Genomic DNA, 11,989 nt, shown 5'->3' with positions numbered 1-11,989 from the left:
TTATGTTTCACAATTAAATTATTTAAGAAAGAAACTATGTTTTGAGAAATCGTATTGTTTGGTTTTGGAGTTTGTTGTTGGTTTTAAATAAAAAATGATCGGAGTTCGGTTTTGTTAAGAACAAAAAAAGAATGAGAAAAGAACATGGCACGTGTAATTATGAAATGTTTAAAAGGTCACGAGAGGGTGACGGAAAGTAAATAGTTATGGTGTCGATGAGAAAATGTTAAGTTGTGGGCTTTATATGTGAATGATTGTGTGGGGACGCCAGTGTGTATGGAATGGCTTCCAGGAGAAAGTGGCACATGCTTTAGCTGGAGAATCAGCGCCTGCAAGTACTTGCAGAGGTCATGTTCGGCATACTTCAACTGGAGAATCAGCGCCTACAAGAAGTAAAAACTTGCAGAGGTTATGCCGCTGGAATGCCTTTTCTGACTTGCGAGTTGGATTGCATCGGGTGCGGGTCGAAACCGATAAATGAGCTCATTACCTGTGATAGGACTAGACATGCATCATCATTGTTTGCATATTTGCATTTGATTGTGTTTGCTTATCTTGTCTCTCTGTGATTGTGTTGTTTGTTTTATTGCTATTTGTTTGTGTGTTGACCTGTTTTCTGTGCTATTAGGTTGTGCATTGAGGTAACCGAGAACTGAGATTGTGATTAAGATTTGTCTTAAGTTCGGAAATTTAATGAAGGAAATTAATTATATAAAATAATAGTAAAAAGTATTTTCAAAAGGTTTGATAAAAATATAGTTTTAATGAGTAAAGTTAATTATTTGCATTTTATTTCATTACTCTTACGGCATTCACATTCCCTACTGAGAACGCATGGTTTGTTCTCACCCCAAAATCTTCCACCCTTTCAGTGACACAGGTTCGAAGTCTCAGTTTGAAGCTGCGGGCGATTATTAGTCTTAGTTGAGTTAAGTTTATGGTTGAGTCGCATTCCTAGAATTCCCTCGCCTTTGTTAGTTAAGATTTTATTTTATACAGAGGGATAGGAGTTGCATATGAGTTTCATTTAAATTCTTTTGTATGATATTTATTATTCTTACTAACTATGTGACTAGTATTTCTTTGATATCTTTGATATATGATTTTAATTAATAGAAACATAACTTTTCGGCTTTTTCTTAAAAATTAAAACGCGAAATCGAATTAAAGGCTCAGTATTAAATAGTAAATACAGAAAACAGATCAGTAACGTCTTACTTTTGGTACGATCATGACGTGCTAAAATTTAGGGTGTTACATTATGGTATCAGAGCAGTTCGTTCCCATTAGAGCCTTGGGAATAGACTAACTATGTTTTACTGCATACTTTGAGTGTCTGTCATGCAGTAGGACCTGTCTCACTGACAAGAGTTTGAGTTTCAAATGCATGATTGTCTATTGATTAATGTTGTTAGTCGGCCGTTGCATCTCTCATGGTATTAGGTGTAGCCAACTTAATACTAATGATTCATGTATATGAAAACACTAATGGATTATCATAGACTAGATAGAAGTAATAGGTAACGTGAATCGTGGGTTTTGGGAACGTTAGGAGTTAATTTCTTGATTTCACTTGGTTACATATCTATTCTTTCATGGTTTGCCGAGAGTTTCTTATTCGGGATTTCTTTCTTGAAAATTTAACTAATTATTTTTCAACCTTTTTCCTTGTTCATATGCTTTCTCATTTGATCCTAATTGCATATGTCCTCTTAAATTTCTTAGATATCTGTCTTGTGTTATTTAAACTCCTCTTCTTGACTCGTATATTTTTTTATGTAATTTTGGAATTGTTTAATGCATCAAAGTGAATCATTGAAATCTTTGCGAACCTTGTCCGAGTTGCTTTTTCTTTTTCTAAGGTCTTTGTATCTTTTTAGTGACTTAAGATTTGTTTTGATGTCATGTGTGACCGTTATACATAGCAAGTGATGCGTTAGCTCTTTATGATGTGTTTCGGGAACATAAAAGGTAGAGCTTGTAAGCGTACGACGTCACAGGATGTTTTAGGGTTCTGAGTCCCGTGGAGAAGTTTGTAGAAGATAAGTTTGTGACTAGTATTGGGTTGCGAAGTGTTTGATGAAGTTGAGAAAATTCATGAATAGTCTACTTATTAAAGTATATTCTGGAATGGTGAATATACGTTAGGGTGATGTTTGGAAAGTTGAAACTCTGGAGTTGGTAAGAGATCAATGTACGGACGTTAAGCGTGTCGTTTTAGCCCCATGTCTGTTTTATAATTTTTCGCCCATCTTGTTTTACCATCGCACGTTTAAACCATGTCATCTTTTGTATCAATCTTGCCTTATAACTTCAGCTTTATAATTGTACTTTCACTCTGATATTTGTATGCCATATGAACCTCTTTTATTTTTTAGCAATTTTTGGAGACGAAAATTTTATAAATAGAGTAAGATGCAAGACTCCAGATTTTTTAAAACTAAATAATTAACTATTTATAAGTTATTATATTATATTGAGACATAATTTTATTTATTGAAAATAATTTTATAATTAGATTTGTTACATATATACATAATATATATCTATTTACTTATAATAATTCATTATCATCATTATAAGGGAACGTGGCTTGTGACCCTTTAATACATATAACCATTCCCTTATAATCATGAAACGTGGCTTTAATGCAATATGTATATATCCAACATTAACACCTAACGCAAAACCACAAATCACTATTATCCTCAATCTTCTTCATTTCTTTTCATACATGACCGAAACCATAAGAAAATGAAAGAAAGGCCGTGAGAGAAAGAGATTGAAAAACTATGGAATTTTTGAACTTCTTACTTCGATTTTTTGAGATTCGTAAGTCTAATAAAAAATCTAATTCGATAAAAGTGTTTGTATTTTCCTCCTCTACAAGTTGGCATTATTTTTGTCCAGTAGAAGTTGACGGTGACGTAGTTTTTCTTCCCCTTGAGTTTGGTCAATTGGAATTCTAGGAGGCACAGGCGATTTCTGACATTTTCTTTTTCAACAGTTCGGTCAAAAAATTTCTTCAAAATTTTTCTTGACTTTGATTTCACACGGAGATAGGAGATTTATTTTAAAATTAACTGTTCTAATTTACGAATACCATTGAAGTTTAGTGAGTAACTGCAAATAATTCATAAATGTCTCGTTTGATTAACTGATGAAAATTGATAAGATTGAGATAGTTGGTAATTGTGAATATAATTGAATGTGATGAAATTGGTTGAATTGTGGCTGTAAACGGTGATTAATCTGGGATTATTTATTAACTTGAATATGCTGAGTTGATTATTGAAAATATGTTGTATGAGTAATTGATGAATTGAGTTTGGGTTATGACTGTGATTATGATTGGGTTCGTTGTTGTGAGTGATTAACTGGTGAGATTGATTTCGGTTTGATTTGTTGGTATTAAACTGAGATTTGAAAATGATTTCTTATTTTGGAAATGTTTGAAAAGAGATTGAGAATGGTTCGGTTGGGACCCGAAAATGGTGGCAAAGTCCGAGTTTTAGGAGAGATGTCGAAATTTTATAAAATCTGAGATTTTATTTGAAAAGTTATTTTAGAAAATTTGGATTTAGAAAATGATATTATTTAAGTTTTGTTTAGTTAAGAAAAGAATTATTCTATTTTAAATTTGATTTATCAAGGAAAGGTTTATGTTTCACAATTAAATTATTTAAGAAAGAAACTATGTTTTGAGAAATCGTATTGTTTGGTTTTGGAGTTTGTTGTTGGTTTTAAATAAAAAATGATCGGAGTTCGGTTTGTTAAGAAAAAGAAAGAATGAGAAAAGAACATGGCACGTGTAATTATGAAATGTTTAAAAGGTCACGAGAGGGTGACGGAAAGTAAATAGTTATGGTGTTGATGGGAAAATGTTAAGTTGTGAGCTTTATATGTGAATGATTGTGCGGGGACGCCCGTGTGTATGGAATGGCTTCCAGGAGAAAGTGGCACATGCTTTAGCTGGAGAATCAGCGCCTGCAAGTACTTGCAGAGGTTATGTTCGGCATACTTCAACTGGAGAATCAGTTCCTGCAAGAAGTAGAAACTTGCAGAGGTTATGCCGCTGGAATGCCTTATCTGACTTGCGAGTCGGATTGCGTTGGGTGCGGGTCGAAACTGACAAATAAGCTCATTACCTGCGATAGGACTAGACATTCATCATCATTGTTTGCATATTTTCATTTGATTGTGTTTGCTTATCTTGTCTCTCTGTGATTATGCTGTTTGTTTTATTGCTATTTGTTTGTGTGTTGACCTGTTTTCTATGCTATTAGGTTGTGCATTGAGGTGACTGACACAACTAAAAAATGGATTAATACAGACAGATTTACAGACAGATTTGGTCTTTATTACAGACGGATTTTTGGTTACCGATGGAATTTGTCCCTTTGTAAAAGCCTCGTCGAAAATTATTTACCGGCGGATTTTTTTCCATCGAAAAATTACAGACGGATTTTTACCAGTTACCGACGGATTTTTCCTCTGTAAATTTTCTATCAATTTTCCAAAGACGACGAATTTTCCGACGGATTTTCTATCTGTAATTACAGACAGATTTTTCATCTATAATTACAGACGGATTTTTCGTCTGTAATTACAGACGGATTTTCTGACAAATTTTCTGTCTGTAATTACAGACAGATTTTTGACAGATTTTCCATCTGTAATTTGAACTTTGGAAAATCATCCCACGTTCTGATTACAGACAGAAAATCCTTCTGTAAATTTGTTAGTAAGGTAAAATAGAATTTTTTTTGTTTTTCTAATTACAAAATAAACTTGTTTTCATACAAAATAAATATAAAAAAGCTCAACTCAACTCATAAATTATATATTATTTTTTTCTTCTTTGAGATATATGAAAAATAGATTATTTATATAATATTTTTTTGCATATAACTCTACTTATTCAATGCAGTTATACATTCATATGGAGTGAAAATTACATTCATGTCTCACAAACATTAGTAGAGTAGTATCCTTAGAATTTTCTAAAATTTCTTGAACAATGCAAGCTAAGCTAGAGACCACTCATATGGTAAGTGTAGAACTTTATGGCAGCTATGTACACTCTATTGATTCTACAATGTACACTCTATTGAAGCTGCAATGGCCGCAACGGCAGCAGCTATGCCTGACACGGATACTGCAGCATGCAACTGAGCATTATGAGTCCTAATTTCCTGCTTTTTCCTCTCCTTTTGATCCTTCAGTCATCTTCCCATTGTCCTTCCTCTCAGCAAACTCCTTTAAAGCTAGTATGCAAAAGTTTACAAGAAGAATAACAAAGAAAAAGAGTCATGAATGATTGAGATTTTATTTTTAGTATATAATTATGAGGTTGAGTGTAATGTACCCCATTTCTAAACAAGCTTTGACTGGAAAGGAATTCTGGATTGATTGCTTAATGGGGGTAAAAATAAGTCCTGCACATAGTGATTCACTGTTCCAAATGACATGTGAAGTCAAAAGAATCAATTACTGTATATCTTGATCTTTTGTAAAGAATATATTTGAGCACTGCAACAGATATGGAGAAAAAGATCAACACAGTTTCTCAATGATTTATATGATTTGTATGACATCACTATGCAAATTTGAAATTAGCTACCTATATGCACTGATCAGAACTCAACAATTTTTGTATCCCCGTGAGAGCAATATATATGAAAAGTTGAATCCTATTGTAGCAACATGAGAGGAAATTGAAATAAATAATATGTTGCTTGAAATGGAGACAAATTCAGATATAGAACTTGTCATTCACCTAGATTCTTGGAGAAATTCAGTTCAATAGTTTCACAAGATAAGATGCGAGCAGAAACCAGCTAAATTTTTTGCTAGGACTGTAGGAACCTGAGGTAGCGATCGATCAAGAATAAGTAAAAACTTGTAAGAAATACACAGAAAGAAGAAAATCCTACATGTAGTACATAAAAGACTACAAAAACTGTGTATAGTTGATGAGTGTAGAAAAAAAGTTTATAAAAGTTTTTGCCTTATCAAAGGTAAGTTAGTGGCCCACATGGCTAATCCTGCTAGCAAAGCTACTTCTCCAGCCACATTTGAGATGCCAACTTTATTCCACATGAGCATCTACAATGAAAGCTCTTGCAATGTTAGCCTATATAGTTTATGATTGAAAAAGGACTTTGCATTGAACAAGTTGCTTATTGAATTTACCTCTTAGATTTGATTAGTGTTGTCCCAAAAGATAATGTAGCAAAGTCCATGGGCTATGAAGAGGACCATTGCAGTGGTCCTAACTAGATGTGGTATTTATATAAGCTTTCTCATGATCCGATCTTGAATAATTCCATTAACCATATGAAATGAATAGTTTGATGAGGAAATAATTTTGCTACACTTGACCACCATTTTCCCACACAGCAGGCCTGAAAAAAAGCACATTACTGCATATGAAAATCATGTAAATATTTTAAAGCTCATACCTTCCAAGAAGAACCTCTGAATTTATAGCACCTAGAGCAAGCTGAAACAAAGAACACAGTTTATTAACATCAACTAATATTTGCCAGAGTAATCAGATTTATGAGATGGTTCACGATATTGATAGGGCACAAAATTATTGCTGTTAATCTCATTCTAATCAGTCACAGAGTAATTTCAATCTATGTACTTAGCAGATTGCATTTCATGAACTGGTATTTATAGTTTCTTCAAATGTAAAATTCAAACAACAAATCTTCCAATTTCTTTTTCCAATTTAAGACTATGGTAATCTCTCCATCTTACCTCAGAAGCAGAACTGCAGAAGGCACAATACATTATCTTCAACGCAAAACTTTTAGCCATAACAATTAATGGAGCTACTTTCAAAACCAAATTTGAACCTTGAAGAAGATTCAAGAACAAAAATCTAAACCATAAAATAAAAGTGGAACAGATCGAGTTTTAGATGCAACAATAACGTATGAACATTTGAATTCAACAAATAAATATAGCTTAATAGCAATTCCAGAATCTAAAATAGATAAAGAGGTACAGGTAGGTTTCAGATCTGGTGACACGATGACTCGACGAGGCTGTGAACGGCGAGGATGGATGGCGCGAGACAGAGAGAGACATAAGCTGAGAGGTGGTAGAGGGAGCTCGTGCAACGCAAGCAGCAGAGGAGGGAGCTCATGCGAGCGAGCGGCGGCGGAGGGAGCTCGTGCAAGCGAGCAATGACAGAAGGAGCTCGTGCGACACGTGTGGCGACAAAGCAGAAACGATGGAGAAGTCACACTTGCCCTATTTTCAACTCGAATCAAAGAGAGAGGAGAAGAGCAAGCTTAAAGGAAGGATAGGAGAAGATGAACGATGATTTGTGTTGAATGAAGTTTCATCATGGTGTGTTTCATCAGGGTTTAACTTATTTTAAATTAGCGATGGATTTATTAGATATTACAGAGGGATTTTGTTATTGGTGATAGTTTCACATTTCAATTTCAATTTTATCAACAAAGTTACCGAGGGATGTTAAAATCTGTCGGTAAATTTTGTGAAAAAATTTTTTATTTTTTACCGACGGAAAATCTGTCGAAAATTCGTCGGTATTTTAGACAGTAAAATTCTGTCGAAAAAATCCGTCTGTAATCTGTTGTTTTCTAGTAGTGTGAGAACTAAGGTTGTGATTGAGATTTGTCTTAAGTTCGGAAATTTAATGAAGGAAATTAATTATATAAAATAATAGTAAAAAGTATTTTCAAAAGGTTTGATAAAAATATAGGTTTAATGAGTAACATTAATTATTTGCATTTTATTTCATTACTCTTACGGCATTTGCATTCCCTACTGAGAACGCATGGTTTGTTCTCACCCCAAAATCTTCCACCCTTTCAGTGACACAGGTTCGAAGACTCAGTTTGAAGCTGCGGGTAATTATTAGTCTTAGTTAAATTAAGTTTATGGTTGAGTCGCATTCCTAGAATTTCATCTCCTTTGTTAGTTAAGATTTTATTTTATACCGAGGGATAGGAGTTGCATCTGAGTTTCATTTAAATTCTTTTGTATGATATTTATTATTCTTACTAACTAGGTGACTAGTATTTCTTGGAGATCTTTGATATATGATTTTAATTAATAGAAACATAACTTTTCGGCTTTTTCTTAAAAATTGAAACGCGAAATCGAACTAAAGGTTCAGTATTAAATAGTATATACGAAAAACAAATTAGTAACGCCTTACTTTTGGTACGATCATGACGTGCTAAAAGTTAGGGTGTTACACCCACCAACAATTTTTTATATGTTGTTTTACTGTCAAGTAAGAACATATCAAAATCAGCTCAAAATAAATAATAAATTATTAGAGAATTCTAATGCACAAAATTCTCTAATAAATAATAAATAATTTAAACCCACTAAAAAATAACTCAATATTTTTCTTTGATACCTGCAAAACATATACCTGAAATAATATTATATCAATATTAGTATACAGTATTACAATCATCGACCGTATTTACTATATGTGACTCCTTCTTAAAAGTTATTCTACATACGTGTGCAGTCGAAAGATAAATTACTAGACTTTATTTTATTTTTCTAAATTACTATAATTATGCATTATTCGTTGAATGCTACTTGTAATATAATTGTAATATTGTAATATTGTAATATAATTATAATAAAGATATTTTTCTAAAATAAATTTAGAAGAGAGAATAGTGCTTTCATTTTGGAGGAAAAATGAATTCACGAGGAATTGACACTTCACTTTTATCAGTTGATAATGTATTAAATATTGATTTTATATAATTATAATAAATATATTTTCCTAAATGAGTATAATCATGCATTATTCGTTAAATGTTAATTGTAATATAATTATAATAAATATATTTTTCTAAAATAAATTTAGAAGAGAAAATAGTGATTTTATTTTAGAGAAAAAATGAATTCATGAGAAATTGACACTTCACTTTTATTAGTTGGATGAAAAATCCAGTTTTAGTATATTTCTCGTTATTATATATTTTTCTCTAATCATATATCCACTATTTTCTTTTCTTCGTTTCAGCATTTTGAATATGGGTTTAACTTGTCGTAGTTCTCACTTCTCAGTCATTCTATTAGATGTAGTTGATAACTATTGAAATTTTTTGATTAACATAGGAGAAAAATATATTATTATATGATAGAATTAATATGAGTATATTTTGTTATTAAATACACAAAGTTAATGTAAAATAAAATTACACATAAAAAAAGCAAGGAAAAAAATTAAAATAGCAAAAATGATAAAAAAAATTATTTTTACAATTTTGTTTTGTCATTTTTATGTATAAAAGATTAGAAAATAATAAACTTTTGACTAAATTAATTTTGTATTTGTTGTATTCAAATTAAATAAGTAATAAGTTATATTATTTTAATTTATTCCTTAAATTTATATATCATAAAAATCAAATCAATATACATAATTTTAAATTGTGTAATATTTAAATATCTAATCAAATCAATTAGTTGATATAATTAATTCATCATAATGAATTGTATTTAATGAGTTAAACAAAATAAATTAAGAAACACTCTCAAAAACATGCTACGTTGACTCTATCATTAAATGTAAAAAATCGATTTTTATATAATAGAATCGATAATATAATAGACGGCAAGAATGAGAAAGATAAACATTTTAGATCTTAGGTTGTTTCATTTGGATGTTGTAATGTGGGTATCACATTATTTTACTTATTTTACTTTATGGACCTTTTTGCAACTTTATTTCAGTATCAATAGAATTTTACTACCTTTTAGTAATAAATTAATATCCAAAATAAAATTGAAAAAAAAGTAAAGAATATAAAATTATTGATTGAAATTTTATTTTATTTTTTGTTATTATAACAGGTATTTTTATTTAATATACCAACACCGTACAAAATTAATCGTAAAAAAGTATAAAATATAAATAAATATACTGAATTAAGAGATAAAATTATATTTGTTATCTCATTTTTACTTTTAGCAGCACAATAGAATATCATGTACTCAACATAATTTAAGATGTAAATTATAATTAATTATACTTTTTATTTTAAAATATTTAAATTAATCTTAATATAAATAAAAATAATTTAATATATTAAATAAATTAATAGAAGAATATAAGTTAACTATTTTTTTTATTAATTTTGTTGTTTTTTTCTGACTATCTTTAAAATTATGATTTTTTTTTTAAATTTGACCATGAAATAAAATTAGAGTTGTTGGTATACACTATTAAAAAAATAATACTATGCAATTACATTTGTACATATAACATGTTCCTAAATTTTTATATGCTAAACTTAAGATTCTGTATTTCTTTGTTTATGCCATAAATAAGTATTATTTACAATGATTCGTATTGATTTAAAAGTTTAAAAATTTTTGTACATATTAATTTTATATTTAATATTAAAACATGAAAATTTACTATATTATTTTACTATTAATGTATGTAGTATTACATTATAAAATATAAAAATTAAAATGATTATTATATAACTTAAATGGATTGAACTAAATATAAAAATATAAAACGGAATTGTATTATTAAATTTTAGTAATTTTAATTAGTTAATAATATAAAATAAGATAGAAGTGACTATTTATAATTGAATAGCTTTAGTTGATTAGACTAAAAAAATTGAAAAACACTCTAAATAAAAAGCCAAATTAACTTTAATATTAAATTCATTAATATATAATACATTTTTATGTTTAAAATACATTTAAATAAAATATTTGTAAAATATAAAATTTAGAATAACATAACTTCATGAATATTAATCATTAATTAATTATGAACTAACATAAAATTATAATACAATTTATTAACAAAAAATAATCAATAATTAATATTAATAAATATAAAAATCATCCAAACACTTTAATTAAAAGTATGAGTAGTTAATTATCATTTATTATTAATAATATTTTGTTCATAACTAAAACTAAAAATATAATTATTCAAATTTAGATTTTAGAAGAATAAACGTATAAGTAACAAATAATCTATTTTATCATGCATATTATAAATTACTGAATTAAACTAACTGATATAATGAATTATAATTAATTAATTGGTATAAATTATAATAAATTATATGATATTTAAAAAAATGACATGAATAAGAAGAAAATAAAAAGAAATAGAAGAGATAAAAGACTACAATAAAATAAATTAAGTGTGAGAGTTTTATTTTTTTTTACAAATTTTATATCACATTCGTTTCAATAGTAATAAATAAAAATACATCAACTTGATATTTAAGAGAAAATGATGAAATAAAATCATAACACAGTTTTAAAACAAAAGCTTAAATTAAACCATAATATTATTGCATAACACAGATTGAAAGTAATTTCACACTATAATATACCACAAAACAGATAAATGACTTAAGTTTAATTACAGAAATTTTTATTTATTTATGCATACATGATAATACCATGGTCTATAAATGCTTCATCGATAACATATTATATATTGCTCTGAATGATGAGCACGAGAGTTGAAGAGTGTGTGACGATTTGTGTCCACGATAGTTGACTTCTTGCGACAACGCCTCATAGGAAGAAAAAGAATTGTTGTAAAAGCTACCTAATGAAAGAGTAATTGGTAAATGAATGATATTTTCTTCTAGCACATATGGTCTTTTATAGTGGTAAAATAAAAATGGAAGGAATAAAATTTTATTATTTTATATTCGGAATAGAATTTGATATTTATCATAATAAAATTAAATAACTAATCAGTTATAATTCATGTATTTAAATAAATAAAATAAATTAAATAAAAATATTTTTAAGAATTAATCAAATCAGTTAGTTGATACAAATAATTAGTATAATTGATTTTATTTGATTTATTGAATTCAAAAAAATAAATTAGAAAATAATTGAATGAATTAATTAGTTGATATAATTAATTTATTATAATTAATTGGATTTAATAAATTAAAAAAATAAATAGAAAAACATA

This window comes from Arachis duranensis, chromosome 4, assembly GCF_000817695.3.
Source record: "Arachis duranensis cultivar V14167 chromosome 4, aradu.V14167.gnm2.J7QH, whole genome shotgun sequence".
Taxonomy (NCBI): Eukaryota; Viridiplantae; Streptophyta; class Magnoliopsida; order Fabales; family Fabaceae; genus Arachis; species Arachis duranensis.
Note: the sequence above shows the minus strand (reverse complement) of the source record.